The sequence below is a fragment of the Tamandua tetradactyla genome, chromosome 20, assembly GCF_023851605.1.
Source record: "Tamandua tetradactyla isolate mTamTet1 chromosome 20, mTamTet1.pri, whole genome shotgun sequence".
NCBI classification, from domain to species: Eukaryota; Metazoa; Chordata; class Mammalia; order Pilosa; family Myrmecophagidae; genus Tamandua; species Tamandua tetradactyla.
In genome coordinates, this window is record NC_135346.1 from 29,180,767 (window position 1) to 29,203,255 (window position 22,489).

Consider the following 22,489-nt stretch of genomic DNA (forward strand, 5'->3'; position numbering starts at 1 on the left):
AGTGCCCTCATCAAAAGGCAAAAATAGAAATAGAAGTAAATCCATTCCACAGGGTTGATGTGAAAGGATAAAGTCAGAATATAGGTGAGAGAAAACATGGTGTGTTGGAGACAGGCATTCTTGACAAAAATTGCTGTCCTCCAATGCAGTCTCAATGTATGATAATGAGCAAATTACTTGCTAGTTCAGAGTTACCACATTTTTAAAATGGGGTAATGCTCAGGCAAATGTTGGACCGGGAAAGAATTAAAATGTATCTACAGTGTATGTAACCCAACTATTTGAAATTTACAGCTAACAAACTTGTAACTCAAAGTTTTTACTCTGACTTCTAGTTGATGAAGATGGTGGTATAACGATGCTCCAGAGTGCCATTCCCCATCAGAATCTTTGAACATCTAGTAAAATCTGGCAGAGCCAACTTCCTCAAAACACTCTGGAAGACAGTTAAAGTACTGCAGCAACTGGGCAAGTGCTAAGTTTAGAAAACACAGCTTTAAAAAATAGTAGGAGATGCTTGTGGGACTCTTGTTTTACACCTCCTTCTGCCAGGATGGAGACAGCCTGTGTCCACCGTGGGCCCCTGTCCCTGTTCAGGAGTGAGCACAGTAACCCCTATGCACACGCAGGTACTCCTAGGTGTCAGGACCAATTTATGGGTGGAAGCCTGAAAGACTGTATCAGCAAACTCTTCTCTGGCTTGTCCTCTCAAAATGTGTACTGCAAAATTTGTGCTGCAAGTAGCAGCAGCTTGCAGATACCTAAAGCAGTTAAAGAAATAATTAAGTCAAAGCATCCTGTGGCAAAGGATAATTGGCTGTAAGGTATACAATAGAACACCCTGGAGGGAAAGAAAGTCTACTTCAGAGGGAGTAGAGGAGACATTCAGATTCCTGTAAATGGAAGAATTCCTAAGGCAATGAGCAAGTCCAAACCAAGAACAAGATATAAACCCAGAAAATTTGGAGAGGACCCTGTACTTCACTTTCACCTTGGGCTAATCTCAGTAGGAGGGCTAAACTCTGACGGAAAGAACCGGCAAATGCAGAGCCATTTTAGTTTATTTGCTTTTGTTAACTTCTGACACTCAAGGAAATCTCTGTTGTAGCAATAGCTGGATACAAAATTAAGGAACAGGAACTCAGAGACTAAAGCCAAGGCTAATATTTAAAAATACTAACATATATAGTGTGTAAGAGAAGATTAAAAGAAAACAGACAAGAACTAATAGAACAATCAAAGGAACAAGATACAAATTCAGAAATCATCAATGAAGGAAGACCAGACATTGCGCATACCAGACAAAGACATTAAAAGAATGATCTTCAACATTCTCAAGAAGATAAAGGAAAACACACTAAAGGATATTAGGAAAGAAAAAAAACTAAAGGATATTAGGAAAGGAAGAATGAGCAAGATAAGGAATAATATTTATCTCTGTGGCCTTGGGGAATTTCCTAACTCTATTTTTCTTGCCTCAGTTTTCTCATCTGTGGAATGGACACAAAAATTTCTTACGGAAAGTGATGTTATGAGGGATTAACATAAATGTCACCTATTATTAGTCCTATCATCTCTCTAGAGGCCCAGAAAAAAGCTGCTTCTTCTACATCAAAGCCCTAAGGTAGAGACACTATTAACTCTTCCTGAATCTTTGTCTCCATGGCAAATTATCACAATCTTTATTCTATTAATAGGCCTTGGGGTCCAGATCCTTCACCATCTTTGTCTGTTTACAGAGTCCTCTTTAAGTGTGCCATCCAGAATTTAACACACAATCTCAAGTGTGGTGTGACTGGAGAATATTTTCCTAAACAGTCTGGACATTACTATGCCTTAGAATCTGAAGAAGATCCCTTAGGGTATTCTAGGTTAACTTTATTTCACAGGTGGGAAGCCAAAGTCTTCAGATGGGACAGGAGTTACTGGTTGTGTTAAGTAATACAGAGATAGAATGAGAACCCAGGTCTCTTGACTCAATTTTCTTTTTACTCCACTGCTCTACAGAAAGAATTATCTGATCTATGACAGTCCATGCTTATTATTCAAATCCCAGCACAGAGAAGAACATGAACCTGGTGTCCCAGGGAAACCTGAGAACTGATCTTATTTTTAAATGAGAGTTCTCTCCTCCAGAGGAAGCTAAACTAATTAGCTATACAAATTATTAAACAAAAGTGTTGATCATGTTGCCATGCCATGGGTTGTACAGCCTATTAAGAATGAAATATTTTCCTTTGGAAGTCATCTTGGTCTGTGATGGCCTGCTGACTTTGCTCTTGATGTCGTAGTAAATAGATCATTTGCAAGATGACTTCATAATGGGGCATGAGAGTCTCATAATGGAGCCACAGCCCTCTGTTGATAAGAGATCTGAGCCCTTAGAAATTTGCTAGGAAACTTGATGGAAGGAACTTGGGTGGATGAATTACAACATTCCTTATGGAAAAGATGAAAACTTTCCCCTTTGTGGCTCTCTTGACTATTGGCTATTTCTCATGTAAGAATTTACCAAAGAACCTTGAGAAGGGAACAAACATTTAATCTTCCAGAGAATGGACCAAGCTAGCAGCAACTATTTTCAACCTGAAGGGACTTTTGAAACATTAAGGCTTCTCTCATAGATGAAAAATGCATTACATTAATTAGAATGAATATTAGTGGTTGAGTCCACTTTTTAATATTCCAAGAACCCTGCTATAGACAGTTTCAGACTCAAAATATTTTGAGAGACGGTCTATGAGAGACATACTCAATATACAAAAAATAATTTGGCTGAGTTAATACTCAGTTTCAATTCTCCTCCTTCTTCTAATTCTTTCCCACAATAATTTCTCTCTCTCTTTCCCCACACCCCTCTCTCTCACACACAGACACCCTACACAAAGCAATGTCAGCTTCCCATACGGTTTATGATTAGAGCACAATTGAATGTTATTACTATCAAATCTCAAGAGAGAGCCCAGCCCATCCTGATTGGTTCCTGCAAAATGCCAGCAACAAGGGGAGCCCATGATGTGGACCAGATTTGCTGTAAATGGTTCAATTTGAGGGGGAGGCAAGGATGAGGCTCAGTTGCAGCTGCTGAAAGAAGTCAAGGTAGTCAGGTAGGACATAAAATATGAAGGTAATATGGACCATTAATAATTCAGGTAAGCAAAGGACACAAAAATCACAAACAAAGGAAGAGGGTTTCCTTATATACAGGTAGAGTACAGAAAAAAGGAATACCCAAGAACAGGCAACAACCAGGAACAAAGGTGGTTATCTAAGACTTCTGACAGCAGGCAGCCATGATGACTGTCAAGAAATAGATATCTATCTAAAATGTGTCTACAGTATGCCTGAGCCACCATAGCGGTGAATGATGATGCTGTGTCCCATAGGATAAAGTCTGGATTTAAATCTCTCCCGCCTGGGACCTGCAAAGGGACCAAGCCTGAGTTCCCAGGTGAAATATCAAGTATCCCAGGAAAGAGGAGAGGAAGTAAACAATGTTTAGGAGTTCAACATGGCCAGACAAACCATGTGTGAAAGAGTCCCTGAGCTTTCTATGACTTTTAGTTATTAATTTATATGTGATTACTTAATAGGCCAATTAGCTGTGCACATCTCAATACTGCACTGTTGATCTTTTTTTCTAAACTTTTTTTTCAGATATTTTTGGTAACTCTTCCTATAAGGTAAGTTTGCAACTCCCTGTATAAGAACAATTACTTTCACCATTTTTATAATCTTAAATGAAAATATATAAAACATATGAAAAGCTATGAAACCAATATTTGACCTTTTTTGATCTAAAATAATGGCTATTTTATATGTTTCAATCCAAATATTTCTGTCAAAATAGATCCCGGAGAAAACCAGGATCACCCTCTCTCCCACTACTCCCTCATCACCTTGGACCACTGGGAATTAAATAATAATATAATTGTTTTCTCCCATCTTCATTGTTTTTGCCTGGGTTCAAGGTTCTCTCACTTCTCGCCCCTATTATTGCACTAGCAACTATATCCTTGCATTTAATCTTATCTCCCACTGATCCAGAGGTTAGAAAATTGTGGACTGTGGGGCAAATACAGTCTGCCACATGTTTTTAGAAATAAAATTATTTTGGAACACAGCCACACTCATTTGTTTTCATATTGTCTACGGCTACTTTCAGATTACAACCGAGTTGAGCAGTTGCAACAGAGACTATATGGGGTAAAAATCCTAAAATATTTACTGCCCAGCTCTTTATAGGAAAAATTTGCCAATTCCTATTCTAACCCATACTTCGCACTTTGAGAATGGACTTTTTAAAATGCAAATCTGACTAGACAACTCCTTACATAAAACCCTGGTTCCCAGAGCTCCCAGGATAAAAATATTTTTCATGCTTTACAATATCCTAATTAAACCAGCCCCTTTCTCCCTTTAGGAGGAATTCCCCATTCTCTTACCCTAGATTCTAGGTAACTTAAATCATTTTGGGGTCCATGCTATTCCAGTTTTGTGTCTTTATGTATGTAATTTCCTATAATTAAATTATCTTGCTTCCAATACTCATCCAATTTAGAAAGTCCTATTCATTCTTTAAGAGCCCAATAAAGTATCAATTCTTTACCAAAGAATTTAATGTAAACTTAATCATTAACAGAGGATGAGAGAGACATAGAGTGTTTGCCAAAGAGTACTTTGAATGTCCTATAAAAGTATTATTGCTGATTGCTGTTAATATACCAATGAATGTCTATAATTTCAATAATTATACATTTTCTTTAATGCATGTTAGAATATTATCATTACAGTTTCATACCCAACAGATCATGGCTATTCATGCTTAGAACAAATCTAAAGTGGGCAGTCAAATTTTAAAAGTGAGCCAATTTAAAGAAAAATATTTAAAGAAAAAATAGTATAAGAACATGGATGATTTATGAACAAAAGGACTGAAGTTTGGGAAATATTGCTATAAGGGAGCCATTGAAGTTTGATAGATAGGAGAGCAGTCAGATATACTGGATATAGGAGTATACTGTGATCCAAAATGGTGGAGTAGGAAATTGTAGCAGCTCATTCCTAATCTGCTAATTACACAGTGTTGTGAACTTCCCAAGGCCTCCCTCTGCCTGGAGACAAATTATCCTGTCACACAAGACCCTCAAAGACTAGCAAAAGAAATTAGGGACATTTTAAACCTGGTAACTTCTTTACTCAATATCCCAGCTTCCTAATGTTCAAGGGACTTTGACCTATAGCCAGTGCCTGTGTGGACCATACAAAGTGCCCCCATCCAAACACTGCAGGTTAAGTGGGTCTTTGATGAACTAAAATGACTCTAGATGCAAACATCAGAACAGTGGTTACAATAGATTTTGTCATTTCCTAGAATGGTCACATACTCTTCTAATAAGTTACAGATACACATTTCACAACCAAGGGTCTGGGCTATGTGGCCTCAGTTGCCCTTTGAGTTGGAACTCCTAGGTTCTGGCTGCTAAATTTAAGATCACATAGTTTTGGTGTTTGGGTTTTAAAAGCAAGACATGTTTTATCATGATCTGCCCTTTGAACAACAAAAAGCACCTGAGTATGTATGTTAGAAGGTACCACAAGATCAATATAGGGTAGAGGGTTTGACCTGTGAGTTTCGTTTTAGGTCATTTCATGCGGTCATTATCAAAAGAAGTTGGTTCTCAAGAAACACATATGCTCCATAAGGGTCAGCCCATTATGTGCTTCTAATAATGTTACATACCCCAATACCTGCGTGTTCTGCTTCGCTAACATGTAAGTGAAAACATGAAACCAAAAAAAAATAATAATAATTGAACCCTCTTCTGAGAATCTAATGCCTGGGTAATTGGTAACACCTACATATTTTGCAAAATATGGGTGAATGCCTCAATACTGGAGTTTCAATTCTACTTGCTGAACCTGAGGGGAGTGGGGATTATAGGGGTTAAACACCTGGGACTGTGGCCACTTCCTCTGTCTAAAGCAGAGAAGTCTTCCTTCATCTGCTATGACTATTAGGTTTCTGTATGAGATTTTATGTGAAGACAAGTTTCTATTCCTGAATTGTTTGAAAGTAATAGCTGTAAGAAGCATCACCCTTTCAACATAAGATCAGTGCAACAAGTCTAAGGTCAAAGAACTTGGAGTTCCGTCCTTGCAGTTAAGTGATAATGGAAAGGCATATAATCACTCCAAACCTCAAGTTCTTATCTACCAAACTAGAGATTATAGTCACCATTTCACTTGCTAAATATGATTCAACCACACTGGCTCTTTCTTCATGTTTCTCAAACATAACAAAGCCCTTTCCTGTCTTAGGACATTTGAGCAATGTATATGTTTGAATAATTTCTTGTGTAAAAATGATTACTTAATGTTCTCTCCTCCAAAAATGTTTCACCACACTCTTTATAGGGCCATGTTTTTCTTCATTATTTGGGTCTTAGGGTAAATATCTCTTCCTTAGAGATATCTTCCATGACCTTCCTATCTAAAGTAGATTTTCCCTTGATATTCTCCATGTTAGTCCCTTGCTGTTTCCTTTATCAGGCTTATTATAATTCCAAATAATTCATTTTCTGTGTCATGAAGAGGTAATTTTCATTTGTCTCCCCAAAGGTAAATTCTCTGAGGCCAGAATACAGGTTTGTTCTACAATCTACTCTCAGCACTTAACACAGTGTCTGGTACAGAAGAGTTATCTGAGTCCCCAACTTCTATACTTATCTTTATTAGCTCACAGTTTTCTTCTCCCAAGAAGATCAAGTTACCAAATGTGGGGCCAGGTCACGTTCATGATGGCAGGAGGGGAGCAAGCATACTTTCACGCAGGCCCCAGTTCAGGTTCAGGCTGGGACTTTGTTTCAGTCTGACTAAGATAGTCAGAAGGTTGATTTGTTTAAGCATAGCAAAGATTTCTGACAGACTGTTTTGCCTAAAAGCTAAACCTTTTTTAGATGCATATGATAAAAATACCCCCTAGACATTACATATCAAATTTTCTAAAAATGCTTATGATACAATGTTAGGTTAACAAACAAAAACATATTAAATGATGCATAGAGTATGATCAGACTTTGGAAAATACACATTACATATGTTCAGAAATATGAAATAGTAAAGAGAATACAAAATTGAGGAATGTTTGAAAATCTATAAATGCATGTGTCTTTAGTGCTTATTAAGTACCAGGCACTGTGCTAGGTGGTATGCAAGAATTATCTTATTCAATATTTAAAACAGTCCTATGAAATAGGTATTGTTTTACTTCCATTTTATACATATGGAAACTGAGGCTTAGAGAGCTTTAGGGACTCATCCAAGATATCAGAGCTCATAAAGAGATAAAACCAAGAAACAAGTCCAGAATTCTGACTTCCAAAGCCCATAAACTTAACCATCCATTAGATTGTTTCATGATTAGAATCTTATATTGGATAGCATTTGAGGATTTTCCAAAACAATTTCTTGGTTTATCCATTTTGTCCTATGAATGTTTAATGCACACCTAGGAAGTTCCAGGCTCTGTGGTAAGTGCAGGGTAAACAAAAAAGAATAAATCACTATTGCTTTCAGGTTATTACTACAAAAAACACATTGCTACATGCATGCTATACTTTCTATAAGCTTAGAAAGTACTTTTTCCAAGTAAGGCCCCAAGAGCTTTATACCAATCCTGCATGATAGGCAGGGAAAAAATTATCATTCCCTTTGTACTGATGAAAACAAATGAGTCCACAGTCAATTGCCTTTCTAATGTCAAATAGAAAGTATTTCCAAAAGATAAACATGTTCTTATTTCACAGTAGTTTCCATGTGGTAAAAAGAAACAAAAAACATATAGCCTTTTTCTATGAAATATGCAAAAAAGTCATTGATTATCATTTAGCAAACAATGTAGTAATTGCCTTGCTGCTGTTACCTTTTCTGCCAAAGAAGACAGATATTTTCACTTATATTTTCCACACTCCTGTGTTCATCTTGTTCTTTACAATTATGGCCCTTGCCCTCAACAATTAAGAACTGGAAAAGTACAGTTCATAGAGCATTTTCATATTGAATCACAAAAAAGCTTATCTCAATAGGTACCCATAATTATGGCTATGTTACTGATAAGGTAATTTGGGCTCTGCAAAGTGAAAAGATATTCCCAGGGGCACTCTGTTAGTCCTTGGGCCAGGATTTAAAACTTGGGACAGTTATCACCAAATCTCATGATGCTACTATGTCATACTCCCATTAGGGGAACCTTAGGGGATAGAGTCAGGCTTTTTCACCCCATACATTTATCCTATAGATTTTGAAATAAGATTGGCCCAGAAATTAAAGTTAAATGTCCTCCCAACATAGATGGCTCTTGTTTAAGAACAAGGTGTATTACAAAACTGTGTTAGAACACTCTATATAACTTAATGGAAAATCTTCCACAGAAATAATATTGGGTCTCGGAAGACGTCAGCAGCATACCATTTGCTGAGGTACATACCATCAGCCATGACCTGTACTAAGTCCTTCATTCATATTATTTCACCTAATCCTCCTAATAAACCCCTGAGGTGGAACTATCATCCCCTCTTCCAGATGAGAAATTTAGGTTTAAGGGGTTGAATGATTAACCTAATTTTACAACAGTCAATCAGTAGGAGATACAGGACTCTTAACTATGATGCTTTGCCACCCAGACCCTGAGACCTACTCAACTTGTAATCGCTCATCCTGAGATGGGGGAGGAAAGTTAAGTTGTGTAATAAGGAGGAAGAGTTTTCTCTTCCATTCCCAACCACCAAGGTGATCCTTAAGAATATTTTCAAATAATTGAAAGGTGTTTTTTACCTCTCCCCTAAGTCTCTGGGGCCCTCCACTATTTCCTCTTTTCTCTCTTCTGGCTCCCAGGGGCCTCCTGAGTCCCAAAGATAACAACATAGTTTTCTACCAGGGTTTGCCTGAATCTGTAGAACCTGTACTTCAGAATTATTGGCTTTTGTTCCTCCCCCAACAGAAGTACTCTATCAGTGCAATAAATGTCATCCAGGAGTTAGGGAGGGAAAGCAATCGGATTAAAAAGTTCATTGAAGATGTGAATGTCTGACATTTTGATAATGCTATTAGAAGTATTATAAATGTGAATGAAGTATATGAATTGCAATAAATCTCTGAATCAGGCATTATAATAGAGTTAGGAGAAGATCTTGGCAGTCAGTAGAAAAATTTGGGGATAAGAGAGGCCATTCTATTGGATCCTTTTCATACATTATTTAAGCTGCTTTGCTTTCCTTTCCCTCTACTTCTGACATACTGGTTTACAGTTTGCCAAAAGCGCAGATACTTTTTCACCATGATCCCAAAGCAGAGGACTCCTGGGTGTTAATAGTGATAGGAGAGGCAAGTATTTGTAATTATGGATTATTTTTAAGTCAGGGGCTTGAAAATCAAGGTCTCTCTTCTTACAAAATCCCTATTATGGTACAATAGGGTAGAGGGAAAAAAGGTCATATTTTGTGCAACTGATCTCTAAATATTTATATCAATTTCTTTTAGAGCTTTGCAACTCACACTTGAAGTTCAGTACCATGGAAAATGCAGAAAAGAAAAACAATATGGAACATGACAGGATTTTCCTTCAATTCACCCTGAGTGAATCCATTTGAATTAAGTATCATCTTTTTCTTTATGAAGTGGAATTTTTTATATTACATTATTTTTGTTGTTTTTCTTAATTTAATAAATCATATCTCATGGAAAGCTCCTCTTTATTGCAAGAAATATTTAATGAGATGCGCCAGAACTGTGTTTGATTTTAGAAATAAAGAGCTGAATAGGAAGTGACTTTGATAGTCAGTTTTATGTGTCAACTTGGCAAGGTTATGGTTTCCAGTTGTTTGGTCAAACACTGGCCTAGTTGCTGCTGGAGAGGCATTTCATAGATGGGATTAGCATCGATAATCAGCCAACTTTAAATAAAGGAGATCACCCTCATCAAAACACTCATCAATCCGTTGCAAGTCTTAAGAGCAAGAACAAGGGGTTCCAGAGAAAAGAAGGAACTCTGCCTCAAGACTATGTCCTCCACTTTTTCCTCAGTTTCCAGCCTAAGGAAGTTTATATTCAAGAACTCAACATCACCCTTTTCACAATTTTTGGTATCTTGCCTGCCCTCTGGAATTTGGATTTTCCAGCCCCCATAGTCATGTGAGTTAATTATTTATAATAATTATTTATAATAAATCATACACACACACACACCTGCATATATACACATTTATCCTGCAGGTTCTATTTTTCTGGAGTACCCTGACTGACACATGACCCCTGACTCTGAGCAACTCATAATCTGATAGGCTAATTGAACAGTTAATTCACTTATTCATTAAATACTGTTTTGAATACTTACGAAATTGAGAGACTCTGCTAGAATCTAGGTCCTTGCTGGTAACCAAAGCAGGTTTGTGCTGTTGTGCAGTTTACACCCATTGAGGGAACAAGAAAGTAAATGACTATTGAAAAACTTGAGAAAACATGAGAAAGACTAAAACAACCCAGGTCCTGGAACTGACCTATCTTTAACTACAAGTTGACCATCTATTCACAGCTAGGCCAGGTATAATCCTGTTCAACAAGCAATTTCACAGAACATCAACAACTGACAAACCCACTCTGTGTCCACAATGAATCAAGACAAAAACTCCATAATCATGTTTGAACTCAAGCAATGCATGGACATTTTCCGGGACACAAAATATCAAACACTGTCTGTCTTCTTTGGCAGAAAAGGTAACAGCAGCAAGGCAATTACTACATTGTTTGCTAAATGATAATCAATGACTTTTTTTGCATATTTCATAGAAAAAGGCTATATGTTTTTTGTTTTTTGTTACCACATGGAAACTACTGTGAAATAACACTCCCCTATTCAGACCAATACGATGAGTAAATACTACTACCTTATCAGTTACAACCCTAGCCTTAGACTAACTTTTCCTTCCTCCAAATAAGATTAAGATAACCAGTCATAGAATTATGCCTACTTCTTAATAGCATTCAGTCCAGAGCAAAGCCCCTTTTCTTTATCAGTCCCCCCACCAAAATCACCCAAAAACACCAAATTTTATAATGCCCAATGTCTGACTCTTCTTATTAAGATGGCCATCATTCTTATGGTGTGTACTCTCCCTTGCTGCAATAAGTAATAAAACCAACTTCATCAATTATAGGTATGTCCTTGTTGGTCTTTGGCTAGAGGGCACTGGCAAATGTGAAACATTAAAGTGGCAATAAGATCATCCCTATGGTTCAATCTCTTTTTTTTCTCCCTCTCTCTCCAGAAACATTTACTAGAGCTTGAAGAATATGAAAAAAAGATGGTTCTTGGAGACTTAAACAAGAGGGAAATGACTATTGTATTCATTTATTCGTTCATTCATTGATTCACATGCTACTGTGTTTCAAAAATAATTTAGAGTTGGTTGCATTATTCAGTAGATTCAGAGGTACAGACTGAAAGACAGTACTTAAGAACCTGCCTATATAGCCAACACCCTAACCAAAGAAGCACCTAAAGAAAATGGAACCCTAAGGTGGAATCAGGGCACCCCAGGTGAAACTGATGTTAAGATTCCCTCTACCATTTCTTCAACCTGGGATGACACATTACCTACTGTCAAATTCTAACTGATTCCGTGTCATCATAAGCTGCTGCTCCTCTTAGCCAAGCATTATTCATTCCCATCCTCAGCCTCTCCCCTGACCCATACTTACTGACGAGCAGTCCGGTCTCAAGATTTAGAAAAAAAATCTTTCCTTCTCCCTTATTCTTGAAGAATTTAAGAAGCTGTAGTTCAATACTCAGGTGATTCCAAGTCAAGTCACCCTTTGTCTATTCTAGTGATTTTCAAGTGGAGTAGTACTGTTCCCAGAAGGGCTTTTAAAATATGTAGGGACTTTTTAAATTAAATATTAAATATGTAGGGACTTTTAAAATTAAATATTTTTGTTTATTAGAGAAGTTGTGGGTTTATAGAACAATCACACATAAAATACAGGATTCCTATGTACCACTCCACCATCAACACCTTTGCATTGGTGTGGAACATTTGCTACAACTGATAATGGCACATTTTTAACTTTTGCTTGTCACAATGACTGGAGTGGTACTACTAACATTTCAGTGGGCTAAATCCCTGCAATGCACTGGAAAATTCCATACAGTGAAGAACTCAGACATCAAAAATGCTCCTAGTGAGAAACAGTGCACCCACAGGTGATATTTTAGTGAGGGTTCTGCAGAGAGAAAGTACCAAGGGGATCATACATGTGGTTTGTTATAAGGAATTGACTCACACAGCCATGGAGCTGTCAAGTCTGAACTCTGTATGGCAGGCCACAAGATGGAAACTCCAATAAAGGTGATGCCAAAGTTCTTATTCTGAATTCTCCAGGATAAAGTGGCTGGCTGGAAATCCCAGCAAGAGCCAATGCTGAAGTTGAGGTAGAAATTGATCTTCTGAGCTCTGAAACCTCAGTTTTGTTTCTTAAGACCTCTGAGTGATTGGATGAAGCAACCTCACATTGCTGAGGTCGTTCTCTTTTGTTGATAATAAATGTAATCAATTGATTATAGATGTAATCCCATCTACAAAATACCTCACAGTAACAAGCAGGCCACTGCTTGACCAAAGATACCATAACTTAGCCAAGTTGATACATGAAATTAACTATCACAGATGGCAAACACCTATCACATTCAACCCTCCTGCTTTTCTCCATACCCACATCAGATATCACTAACCAATCACGGCACACTCTCATTGAGCTGGGTGTGACCTCAAAATCCTCCTTACCATAGCACTCCAGGCAGGCCCTGCCAATTAGATTTGGCATGAAAGAAATAACTTTCTTGCCATTCCTGATCCTATCATTTTCTTTGCAAGATACAGCAAACTTCACAATTTCTGAGATGAAGTATTCACCTAGCACCTGAACTCCTATTCGATTTCCTATGTCTGTAGCCTTGTTTTGGTCATCTGACTGATCTCTTAGACAGGGGTCCTACCAGGGATGTGAGCTCTGTGGCTGGGAGCCTTTACCATCCCAACAGGTCTCTCTGGAGGTAAATATCTGCCAGCATTATCCTTGAGCAATCTCGCTTCTAGTGCTGTGAGTGAGCTACACCCTCTAGTGGGGAAACCATATGAAATATTTTGAATTTCCTTGGAAGAACACCACCAGTTGCCCAAAATTTCCAATGTTGTATTGATCAGGACTCAACAGTTTTTACATAAAACATTGAAAGTGACTGTAGTAAAAAGAAAGAAAGAAAGAGAGGGAGGGAGGGAGGGAGGAAGAAAGAAAGAAAGAGAAAGGAAGGAAGGAAGGAAGGAAGGAAGGAAGGAAGGAAGGAAGGAAGGAAGGAAGGAAGAAAGAAAGAAAAGAAAAGAAAAGAAAGGAAAAGAAAAGTGGGGATTCTCTGGTTCTGTGGCTTCTGTTAGTCAAAACCTGAGAGGAATCTCTGATTCAGGCTTGGCTGATCCAAAGCTTCAAAAGAATGTTGCCAAAATTTTCTCTTTCCATCTCCTGCATCCATCCTTGCTTTCCTTTATGTTGTCTCCATTCTCAGGTAACCTGTCCTAACCCTACCCCCATTCCCAGGTGTAGGTCTTGGCAGTTCTCGAGTTACAACTTCAGTAAAAAGAAAACTTTCCTTTCCCAACACTTCAAACAAAAGGTTTTATACTTAATTGTACCTGGCCCATCCCTGACTCATTCATGATGGCTGCAACCATAGTAAACTCTTACTGAAATGGACTGAATTACAGGATACCACAGGAATCAGGGATGGGTCAGCCCTATTACAGGGATGAGATAATGATCAGGAATTTTCCCTCACAGAAATATTGTGGCATTATTGCCAGAAAGAGGAATACATGTAGGCCAGGCAAAACAACCGATACTTTGGCACTCCCTCTCTGGATGTAGTCTGAGGTTTTCCTCAGGCCTTCTCCAAGCTCAGTTCCCTGCTATTTTGCTGCCTTAACTGCAATTAATCTTTTCCCCTATCATACTAAGCAATGAATGTCCCAAAAGAAGAAACAATTTACTATCTTGGTAGAGAGCAAGGAAAAGTCACCCTTTAATACTGGGGACAAAAAAAAAAAAAAAAAAGGATTTGGCCTTTTATTCCACAAACCATGGGAAGTCTTGTGAGCTCTATACTTCTGAAGACTCCAGGACACTCATGTTCTCATTGCCACTACTTTCTTTGCATCCCTAATTTTCCAGAGTTCTCAATCAGCCTCTGATACCGCTACCTTACCTTTTGCCAATTTAACACGTTAGATTGGATCATGTCCCCCACAAAGACATGTTCATGCCCTGACCCTCGATCCTGTGGGAGTGAACTCAAGTGTAAATAGGATTGTCAAAGATCTTATTAAGATGGGGTCAAGCTGAATCAGGCTGAGCCTTAATCCAGCAAGAATGGAGTCTTTATAAGCAAAAGACATTTGCTTGGGGAAGTACAAGGAGGACAGGGAGAGAGGGAAGAAGGAAAAGAGGGAGAGAGGGAGATTGCCCTGTGATGGAAGCAGAGACTGGTTGCCAACAAGCCACCACCAGAACGCTGCAGATTTTGGGGAAGGTATGGCCTGCTGCTGCCTTGATTTTGAACTCCTAGCCCCCAAACTCTGAGCCAATAAATTCCTGTTACTTAAGCCAACCAGTATGTAGTATTTTGTTATAGCAGCCCTGGTAAACCAAGACATCACTCATCTTCCTTCATCACTCATAAAATTTCAAGATTATTGGGAGTAGCAATTATTTCCTCAAGGTTTGGGATACCAGAGATAAGGGAGCATAGGACGTATGTCAGTATTATTTCAATTGAAAGTGACAACTAAAATCTAGCTTAAAACAAACAAGAAATGTGTGGACTCATGCAATGAGGAGGCTCCAGGGTGAGATTCAATAAGGACACAGCTCTGTCTATGGACTCAAGCAACGTCCAGAGTCTTGTACTACATCTCTGCCCTCTACTTATCTCTAAATTTTATTAAATGCCAGTTTCATCATCTCCCATACAGACTGCAGCTACATAATGAGAAAGATGGCTGCTACCACTCCAGTCATGTGTCCTTATAGCTCACAGTCAAAAAGGAAAAAGGTGGAGAATGTGAAGGAGGCCCAGCCAGCATCCAAATCAAGGTGCAACTGCAGTCCCCAGATATGGGAAATAGAATAGTTTCTTAAGGGAGTGTCCTTGAATTCCCCAAAGATTACATTTAACCATAGAAAGGGTTAAAGGATTAAACTTTCCCTGCTATATTATTATTTTGTGTTGAGTAAAAGCCCATGAATGAAATATTTGTCATATTTTAATAACGTATAGTATACACAAGAATCTGATGTCTTATGATTCCATTTGAAATTTCTGAGTATTAGAATTTTAAGTTGAAATGGTAATAATGTTATTAAGACTATAAGTATTAGTGGCGTTTTGAGTTGAAGTCATTTGCTGTATTTATATATTTGAGTTAAAAATTATTTACATGTTTGGGAAGAGTTTTTTTTTAAAAAAAAAATGAAGCACTTGAAAGGAAAAATTAAATATTAGGTTTATCCATTTAAAGAAATATATGTCCACTCTCCATTTATTTCCTTTTGGAAATTATAGCATCTGTGTGGCTATTTGATTGTTTGTCTCCTCCCACCAAATTGAAGGCAGAAATATAAACACTTCTCATCACAATTGTTTCCCTGTATCTAGTGCCTGAATAGAGCAAGCATTCAGGAAATAATTGAATAAATGAATGTCAGGCTCAAAATGCAGCCAGCTCTTTAAAATACAACTATTTTCCTCCTGTTACTTACAGAACATAAGGGCCATTAATTTCAGTACCAGATTTATCTCACCAAATGGGCCAATCTCACCAGCATTTTATCTTTCTTTGTTTGCAACAGCTGAATAAGATTAATCCAACTTCTGCCCATAGGTGGGCAATGTGTTCACTCACTCTAGGAAGAGATAATCACAAGGTATGTGAGGGGAAACAGGGAGTCCTATGTTTAGCTGAAACATGCAATTTGTGAAGAGGAATGAGATCGAAAAGATAGATAGGCCACAAGTAACGCATCTTGAGCCTTGGAAATCTGACCATTTTAGTTTCCTAATGCTGCCAGAACGCAATATACCACAAATGGAATGGCTTTTATAAAGGGGATTTATTAGGTTACAAGTTTACAGTTCTAAGGATTAAAAATGTGCAAACTAAGGCATCGAGAGAAAGATACTTTGACTCCTAAGAAAGGCCTATGTCTGCCACATGGGAAGGCATATGGCTGACATCTGTTGGCCCTTGTTCCTGGTTCCACTGCTTCCAGCTTCTGATTTTAGTGGCTTCCTCGCTAAGCGTCTGTGGGCCTTCACGTAACTTCTCCAGGACAAAATTCTGTGTTCTGACTTGCTTAGCATCTCATGGGGAGGCACACAGCAATGTCTGCTGGACTCCGCATCACCAAACATCCATGTCTAGGCATCTGCTCTCTCTGTTGGCACTCCAAGCATCTCCATATGTCTGCCTCTATGTCGGCTCTGGTTCCTGTCTAGCTTCTGTCAACTCTCTCATCTCCTGGCTTCTGCATTTCCAAACTTCTGTGTCTGAGGTTTCTCCAAAATGTTTCTTCTTTTAAAGGACTCCATAAACTAATCTAGCCCCACCTTAAATGGGTGGGTCACATCTCCATCTAACCCAAAAGTCAGACCCATAATTGGGTGTGTCACATCTCCATGGAAGCAACACAATCAAGACGTTCTATTCTACAATATTGAATCAGGATTAAAGGACGTGGCTTTTCTGGAGGTAAACAACAATTTTAAACATGTTTTAAGTTCAGGCAAAAAAAAAGAGCCATTCAAAGTTTTTTGTTTTTTTGTTTATTTTTTATATGGGCAGGCACAGGAATTGAACCCGGGTCTCTGGCATGGCAGGCAAGAACTCTGCCTGCTGAGCCACCGTGGCCCACCCCCATTCAAAGTTTTTTGTGCATAGGAATGGCACAATCCACATCATGGTTTAGGAAGAATAATCAGATTGCCGTTTGGAGGAAAAGTTACAGGAATACTTAACTTAGTATTTAAGAGCACTGACTTTGAAGTCAGACAGCCCAGGTTTCACAGTGATTCTTAATTCTCTGAGGTTTACAAGCGGTGTGAGTTTTAGTAAAATACTTAAAGTCTTTGAATTTGAGTTGCCTCACCTGGAAAATAGGGATGGCGATACTTACCTTACAGGGTTCATAAGGATTAAATGTGATGATGAATTTAAAATGATTGGTTGAGTGAGCTCATGACTATATAAATGCAAGAGAAAAACAAAAATAAAGCAATCACAATAAAAATAAGAATTAGAGAAGGCAAGGATGATGAAGCAGAGAGAAACAATTGAGAAGTAGTCACACAGAAGACCATGGGAGGAGGAAAAGTGAGTTTCAAAGAGGGTATTTGCAACTATTTCCATTGTAGTCCATTCCTGAACTCACCTAGCACTTCTCCTCCATGCTGCTTGGGCCTCCTGGTATTCCACTATGGCAGCACATACAAAATTTCACAGAAATATTCTATGTATGTGATGCCTACCCCACCATACTGTGGCATCTCTGGAGCCCTGATGCCTATTATTTTCCGAGAGCATATACATTTTAGTAAATGTTGGCTGACTGAAAGAATAGTGGCCATTAGAATTCTTGGCATTTCAAATAATTTTAGTTTATAAAGAGTAACCTCTATTTCTGTTAGTCAAAAAAACAGACGAAAAGATCTGAACTTAGAAGCACTGACAGGGAAAACACAGTGAGAGTTAATTGTTAAAAAGAAAGCATGTTGAGGGCAGGCCATGGTGGCACAGCAGGTAGAGTTCTCGCCTACCATGTTGGAGACCTGGGTTTGATTCCCAGTCCCTGCCAATGTTTAAAAAAAAAAAAAGCATGTTGAGTTTCCTAGGTTTCATCCTTTGACCATTTCACTTTCTTGTCACATACCCTTGATCTTGTGCTTTGATCCAAATAAAAAATGAGAAACAAAGGCCTTGTTGGTTAATGTTTGCTCAGAGCTTATGTGTATAAAAGTCTCCAATGTGTTATGTGGATAGCTATAGATACAGATATATATAGATTTAAATATATAGTTAAATATTTTTTGCCTAATCTACCACCATGTGTTTGGTCTGGAAACGGCAATGCTCTGTGCCAATACCCAGGTACAACATTTTCCCAAGAATTTCCTTATGTAACATGGAAAAATTTAGAATGCTTGGAAAGGCATCAAAAACTCTCAGAAAGTAAACTTCAGAAACACAGCCTACTGGGAATTCAGCCATTCCAACCTCAACTATCTGGAAGTAACAGAGAAGCAAGAAGAAAAAGAGGCCTCTGAGAAATCAGATTATAACAGCTAACCTTTGTGGAGTGATTATTTTGTGCTTGGTAATGGATTATAATATTCTCTCACCAAAACTAAGTGAGGTAGTGTGGTGGATTTGAGATGACTGTAAAGTCTTTGCTACTTTTTCAACTAAGAAGTGGAGTTGTATTCTCTTCCCCTTGAATTAGGCCTGGCTTAATGGTTTGCTTGACCAGAGGAAGAATAGGATGAAATTACCTCCTGGGACTTCCAAGGCTAGGTTTCAGAAGTCCTGCAGCTTCCTCCTGCACTGCTTGGGAATACCTTGCTTTCCAGGCACTCTTTATCAGAACATATAAGCCATGCTGTCAGATACCCAAACCAGAGGGAGAAGCCACATGTTGGGGCTCTGAGGGATAGCTGCAGCTGAGCCCCTGACAGACAATAACCTCAACTACCAACAATGTAACATCTGCTTGATCCTAAAGATGAATGCATAGCCAATATCTAACTGTAAATACAGAAGAGACCACAAGCTAGGATTGCTCAACTGAGCCCAGTTAACCCACACAATCATGGCAGATCATAACAAAATGCTGCTTTAAGCCACTAAATTTATGTTTTTTTAAAGCAGTTTTTAGATAAATTCACATACTATTCTAGTTTGCAAGCTTCTGGTATATTACCAGAATGCAATATACCAGAAACAGAATGACTTTTAAAAGGGGGAATTTATTAAGTTGCAAGTTTACAGTTCTAAGGCTGTGAAAATGTCCCAATTAAAGCAAGTCTATAAAAATGTCCAAAATTAAGGCACCAACAAGAGGTTACCTTCACTCAAGAAAGGCCAGTGGTATTCAGGGTTTCTCTCTCAACTGGAAAAGCACATGGCAAACATGGCAACATTGCTAGCTTTCTCTCCAGGCTTCTTGGTTCATGAAGCTCCCCTAGAACACTTTTCTTCTTCATCTTCAAAGGTCTCTGGCTGCATGGGCTCTCATGGTTCTCGTGGCTCTGAAGCTTTTTCCAAAATGTCTCCTCTTTCAAAGGATTCCAGTAGAGGAATCACATCTTCCTCTAATCAAAGGTTAATATGCACAATTGGGTGTGTCACATCTCCATGGAGATAATCTAATCAAGTTTCCAACCTGCAGTGCTGAATATGGATTAAAAGAAATGGCTGCCTCCACAAAATGGATTAGGATTAAAGCATGGTTTTCCTAGGTACATAATCCTTTCAAACTGGCACACCTACCATGCAATCCATCTGAAGTGTACAATCAATGTCTCTTGCTATGTTCTTAGATTTGGGCATCATCACCGCAAAGGCCATTAAGTTTTGAGGCAGTTTGTTATGCAGCAAGAAACACAGAAGGCAAGAAGAGGTAGATACCAAAATGCTGTCAATTTTTGCTCGACAAACCTGAGGCTTTGCAAGTGTTTACCAATGATGTCTTTGACAGTGAGTGGAGGAAACTGCACCTGTGCCCAGATCTTTCTGGGTCTATAACCTGCACTGCTGATCACCGAACATACTGTTTCTCAGCCAACACAGCTGTGGGAGGGTTTTTTTTTTTTAATTGTTTAAAAGTTTCTTGCTCAAAAAAATCCAGTATTTAAACTCATAGTTGAGTTCTGACACATCACACAATGTGAATGATGCTAATGTGATTGTGCTTCCTCTAGTTGTGCACTGCACAGGCTCCATAGCCACATGAGGGACACACACACCACCACCAACTACAGCCTCTTTTTTTCAATGTTAGATGTCTTTCTAACAAAGGGATTATCTGTTGTTTAAGGTTCTAGTAAATTTCAAGGAAGAAGAGGGGCTGATGCTAGAACTTAGAAGTTAAGAGAAATTTTAACAATTAACTGAAAAAGTTGGGACCAAGAATTCAAAAAGCAAAGTTATACTGGGCTATCTAGTGTAAGGCAGATTTATCTATATTTATAGAATTCCAGCGTATAGGAGTGAGAAAATGAAGGGCTATAACGAAAACCCTTACCAAGAAACAAGGAAATCTTGGAGATGAAGGGAAGTGCCTTGCATGTTCTACTTTAAAATGTTAAACCAAATCAGTTTTGATGCTTACTTATACACAGCAGATACTCACAGCATTCAGAAAATACCTCCATTTGGCATTTGTCACAATATTTTGTAGGTATGTTTTTGTTTTCCTTCCTAAACTGAGCTTCCTGAGATAGGAAATATCTTATTAATGAGCGTTTCCAGTCCTACCATAGAGCTTGTTAAAAGGAGGAATGATAATCAAATGAAGATATATATTCAACTGAATTAAAATTTTAACTCAATCTCATCGAATGTCTTCTATGTGCCAGGGCCTGTGCTAGACACTTTCATGTACATTTCTAATTTTTTTCTTCAGAACATCCTAGGAAACAAAAGAAGTCAAAATTCTACTGTTCATTTATTGGAGTTCAAATATGAAAGAAATTGCTGGAAGCAAATAACATGGAAATAGTCACTTATAGGAAGAGTATAATACAATATCTGAGATAAAGATGAACAATACATAAGGGTTTAATGCATAGAATATATAAAGAAATACTACAACTCAACAAAAGAAAAACACAACCCAATTAAAAAGTAGGCAAAGGGCTTAGACATTTTTTTCTAAAAAAAAAAAAAAGTTACACAAATGGCCAAAAAGTACATTAATTGATGCTCAACATCATTAGCTATTACATAAATGCAAATCAAAACCACCGTGAGATACCACTTCACACCAATAAAAATGGTTACTATTTAAAAAACAACACAGGAGATCACAGGTGTTGAGGATTCAGAGACACTGGAACTATAGTGTGTTGTTGGTGGGTATGTAAAATGGTGCAGCCACCATTAAGCAGTATGACCTCAAAATAGTTAAATATAGAATTACCCTATTACCTGGCAATTTCACTTATATTTCACTTATAAAGATAAGAAAGTGAAACAGGACCTCAAATAGATACTTGTATTCTAAAGTTTATAAACAGCATTATTCACAATAGTCAAAAGTTGGAAACAACCCTAGTGTCCATCAACAAATGATGTATAAACAAAATGAGATACATTTATACAAGGGAATATTATTTGGCCATAAGACAGAATGAAGTAGTATGACATGTTACAATATGGAAGAAACTTTGAAAACATTATTCCCAGTGAGAAAAGCAAGATACATACGGGAAAATATGGCTTGATGGCACTTACAAGAGATGTCTAGAAATAGCATATTTGCAGAGACAAAGCAGGTTAGAGGTTACCAAAGGATGGTGGTTGGGGGAGGAGAAAAGGGAGTATATGTTAAAAAAAAAAATCAAACCAACAAAAGAATAGTACATGAATATAATGAGGTTTTTGTTGTTGTTGTTTTGTCTTTCCTCCCAGAGCCCAAATCAAGACACATGGTTTGACATGCGGAATGGGATAGCCAGGACTATAATGATTAACACAAATTGAAACCTATGGTGCCAGACTATAGCAAGGAAAAGCTGGAGAACAGTAGGATTGGTATCAAACTTTTTCTCCTCAGCAGCATCGTCTAGTTAGCCCTGGATCTTACCATGTCTCATATGGTCTTAATGCACACTAATTTTCCGAAGGGTCACTGGTATCTATTTAAATCTATTTATTAACCCAATTCAGTTAAATGTCTGTGGGGAGAAGAATACGGGATTTGAAGGATGACAATCTGGGTTTCAGTTCAGCTGTGTGACATTATGAAAGGGAATTAACCTCTCTGAATATACTGCCGTATTCATACACACAATAAAGAAACGATTAAGTTAATCCATTTTCACACGTCAGAGTTATAGGGGCTTTAACGAGACACTGATGTGCAAGGCTCTGGAAACTGTAAAATATTGTTAATTTTGCGCAGAGGCAATGTCCCAAAAGCTAGAAGTATATAGAGAATGGCTAATTCAACATTAACGTCTTTAATTTAATTGCCCACCACCAAAAAAAAAAGTTTTCGTATTTGTTTTTAGTTGAATGAATTTGCCACTCGGCATCAGCTAAGCAGAGGAACAAACCTTAGAGTCGTGATTGGTTCCTAGTACGTCACTCAGCGGTCCTGTCACGTGACA

General features: G+C 38.1%; 1 long non-coding RNA gene across 1 annotated transcript; it reads left to right on the forward strand.

The window, feature by feature from the left end:
- Nucleotides 1–2,335: 2,335 nt before the first annotated feature.
- On the forward strand, nucleotides 2,336–9,748 carry LOC143664519 (uncharacterized). Its single transcript, XR_013166454.1, has 4 exons — nucleotides 2,336–2,500; nucleotides 3,658–3,683; nucleotides 5,645–5,775; nucleotides 9,541–9,748. It is a non-coding gene; the product is annotated as an uncharacterized LOC143664519 (long non-coding RNA).
- The last annotated feature ends 12,741 nt before the right edge of the window (nucleotides 9,749–22,489 follow it).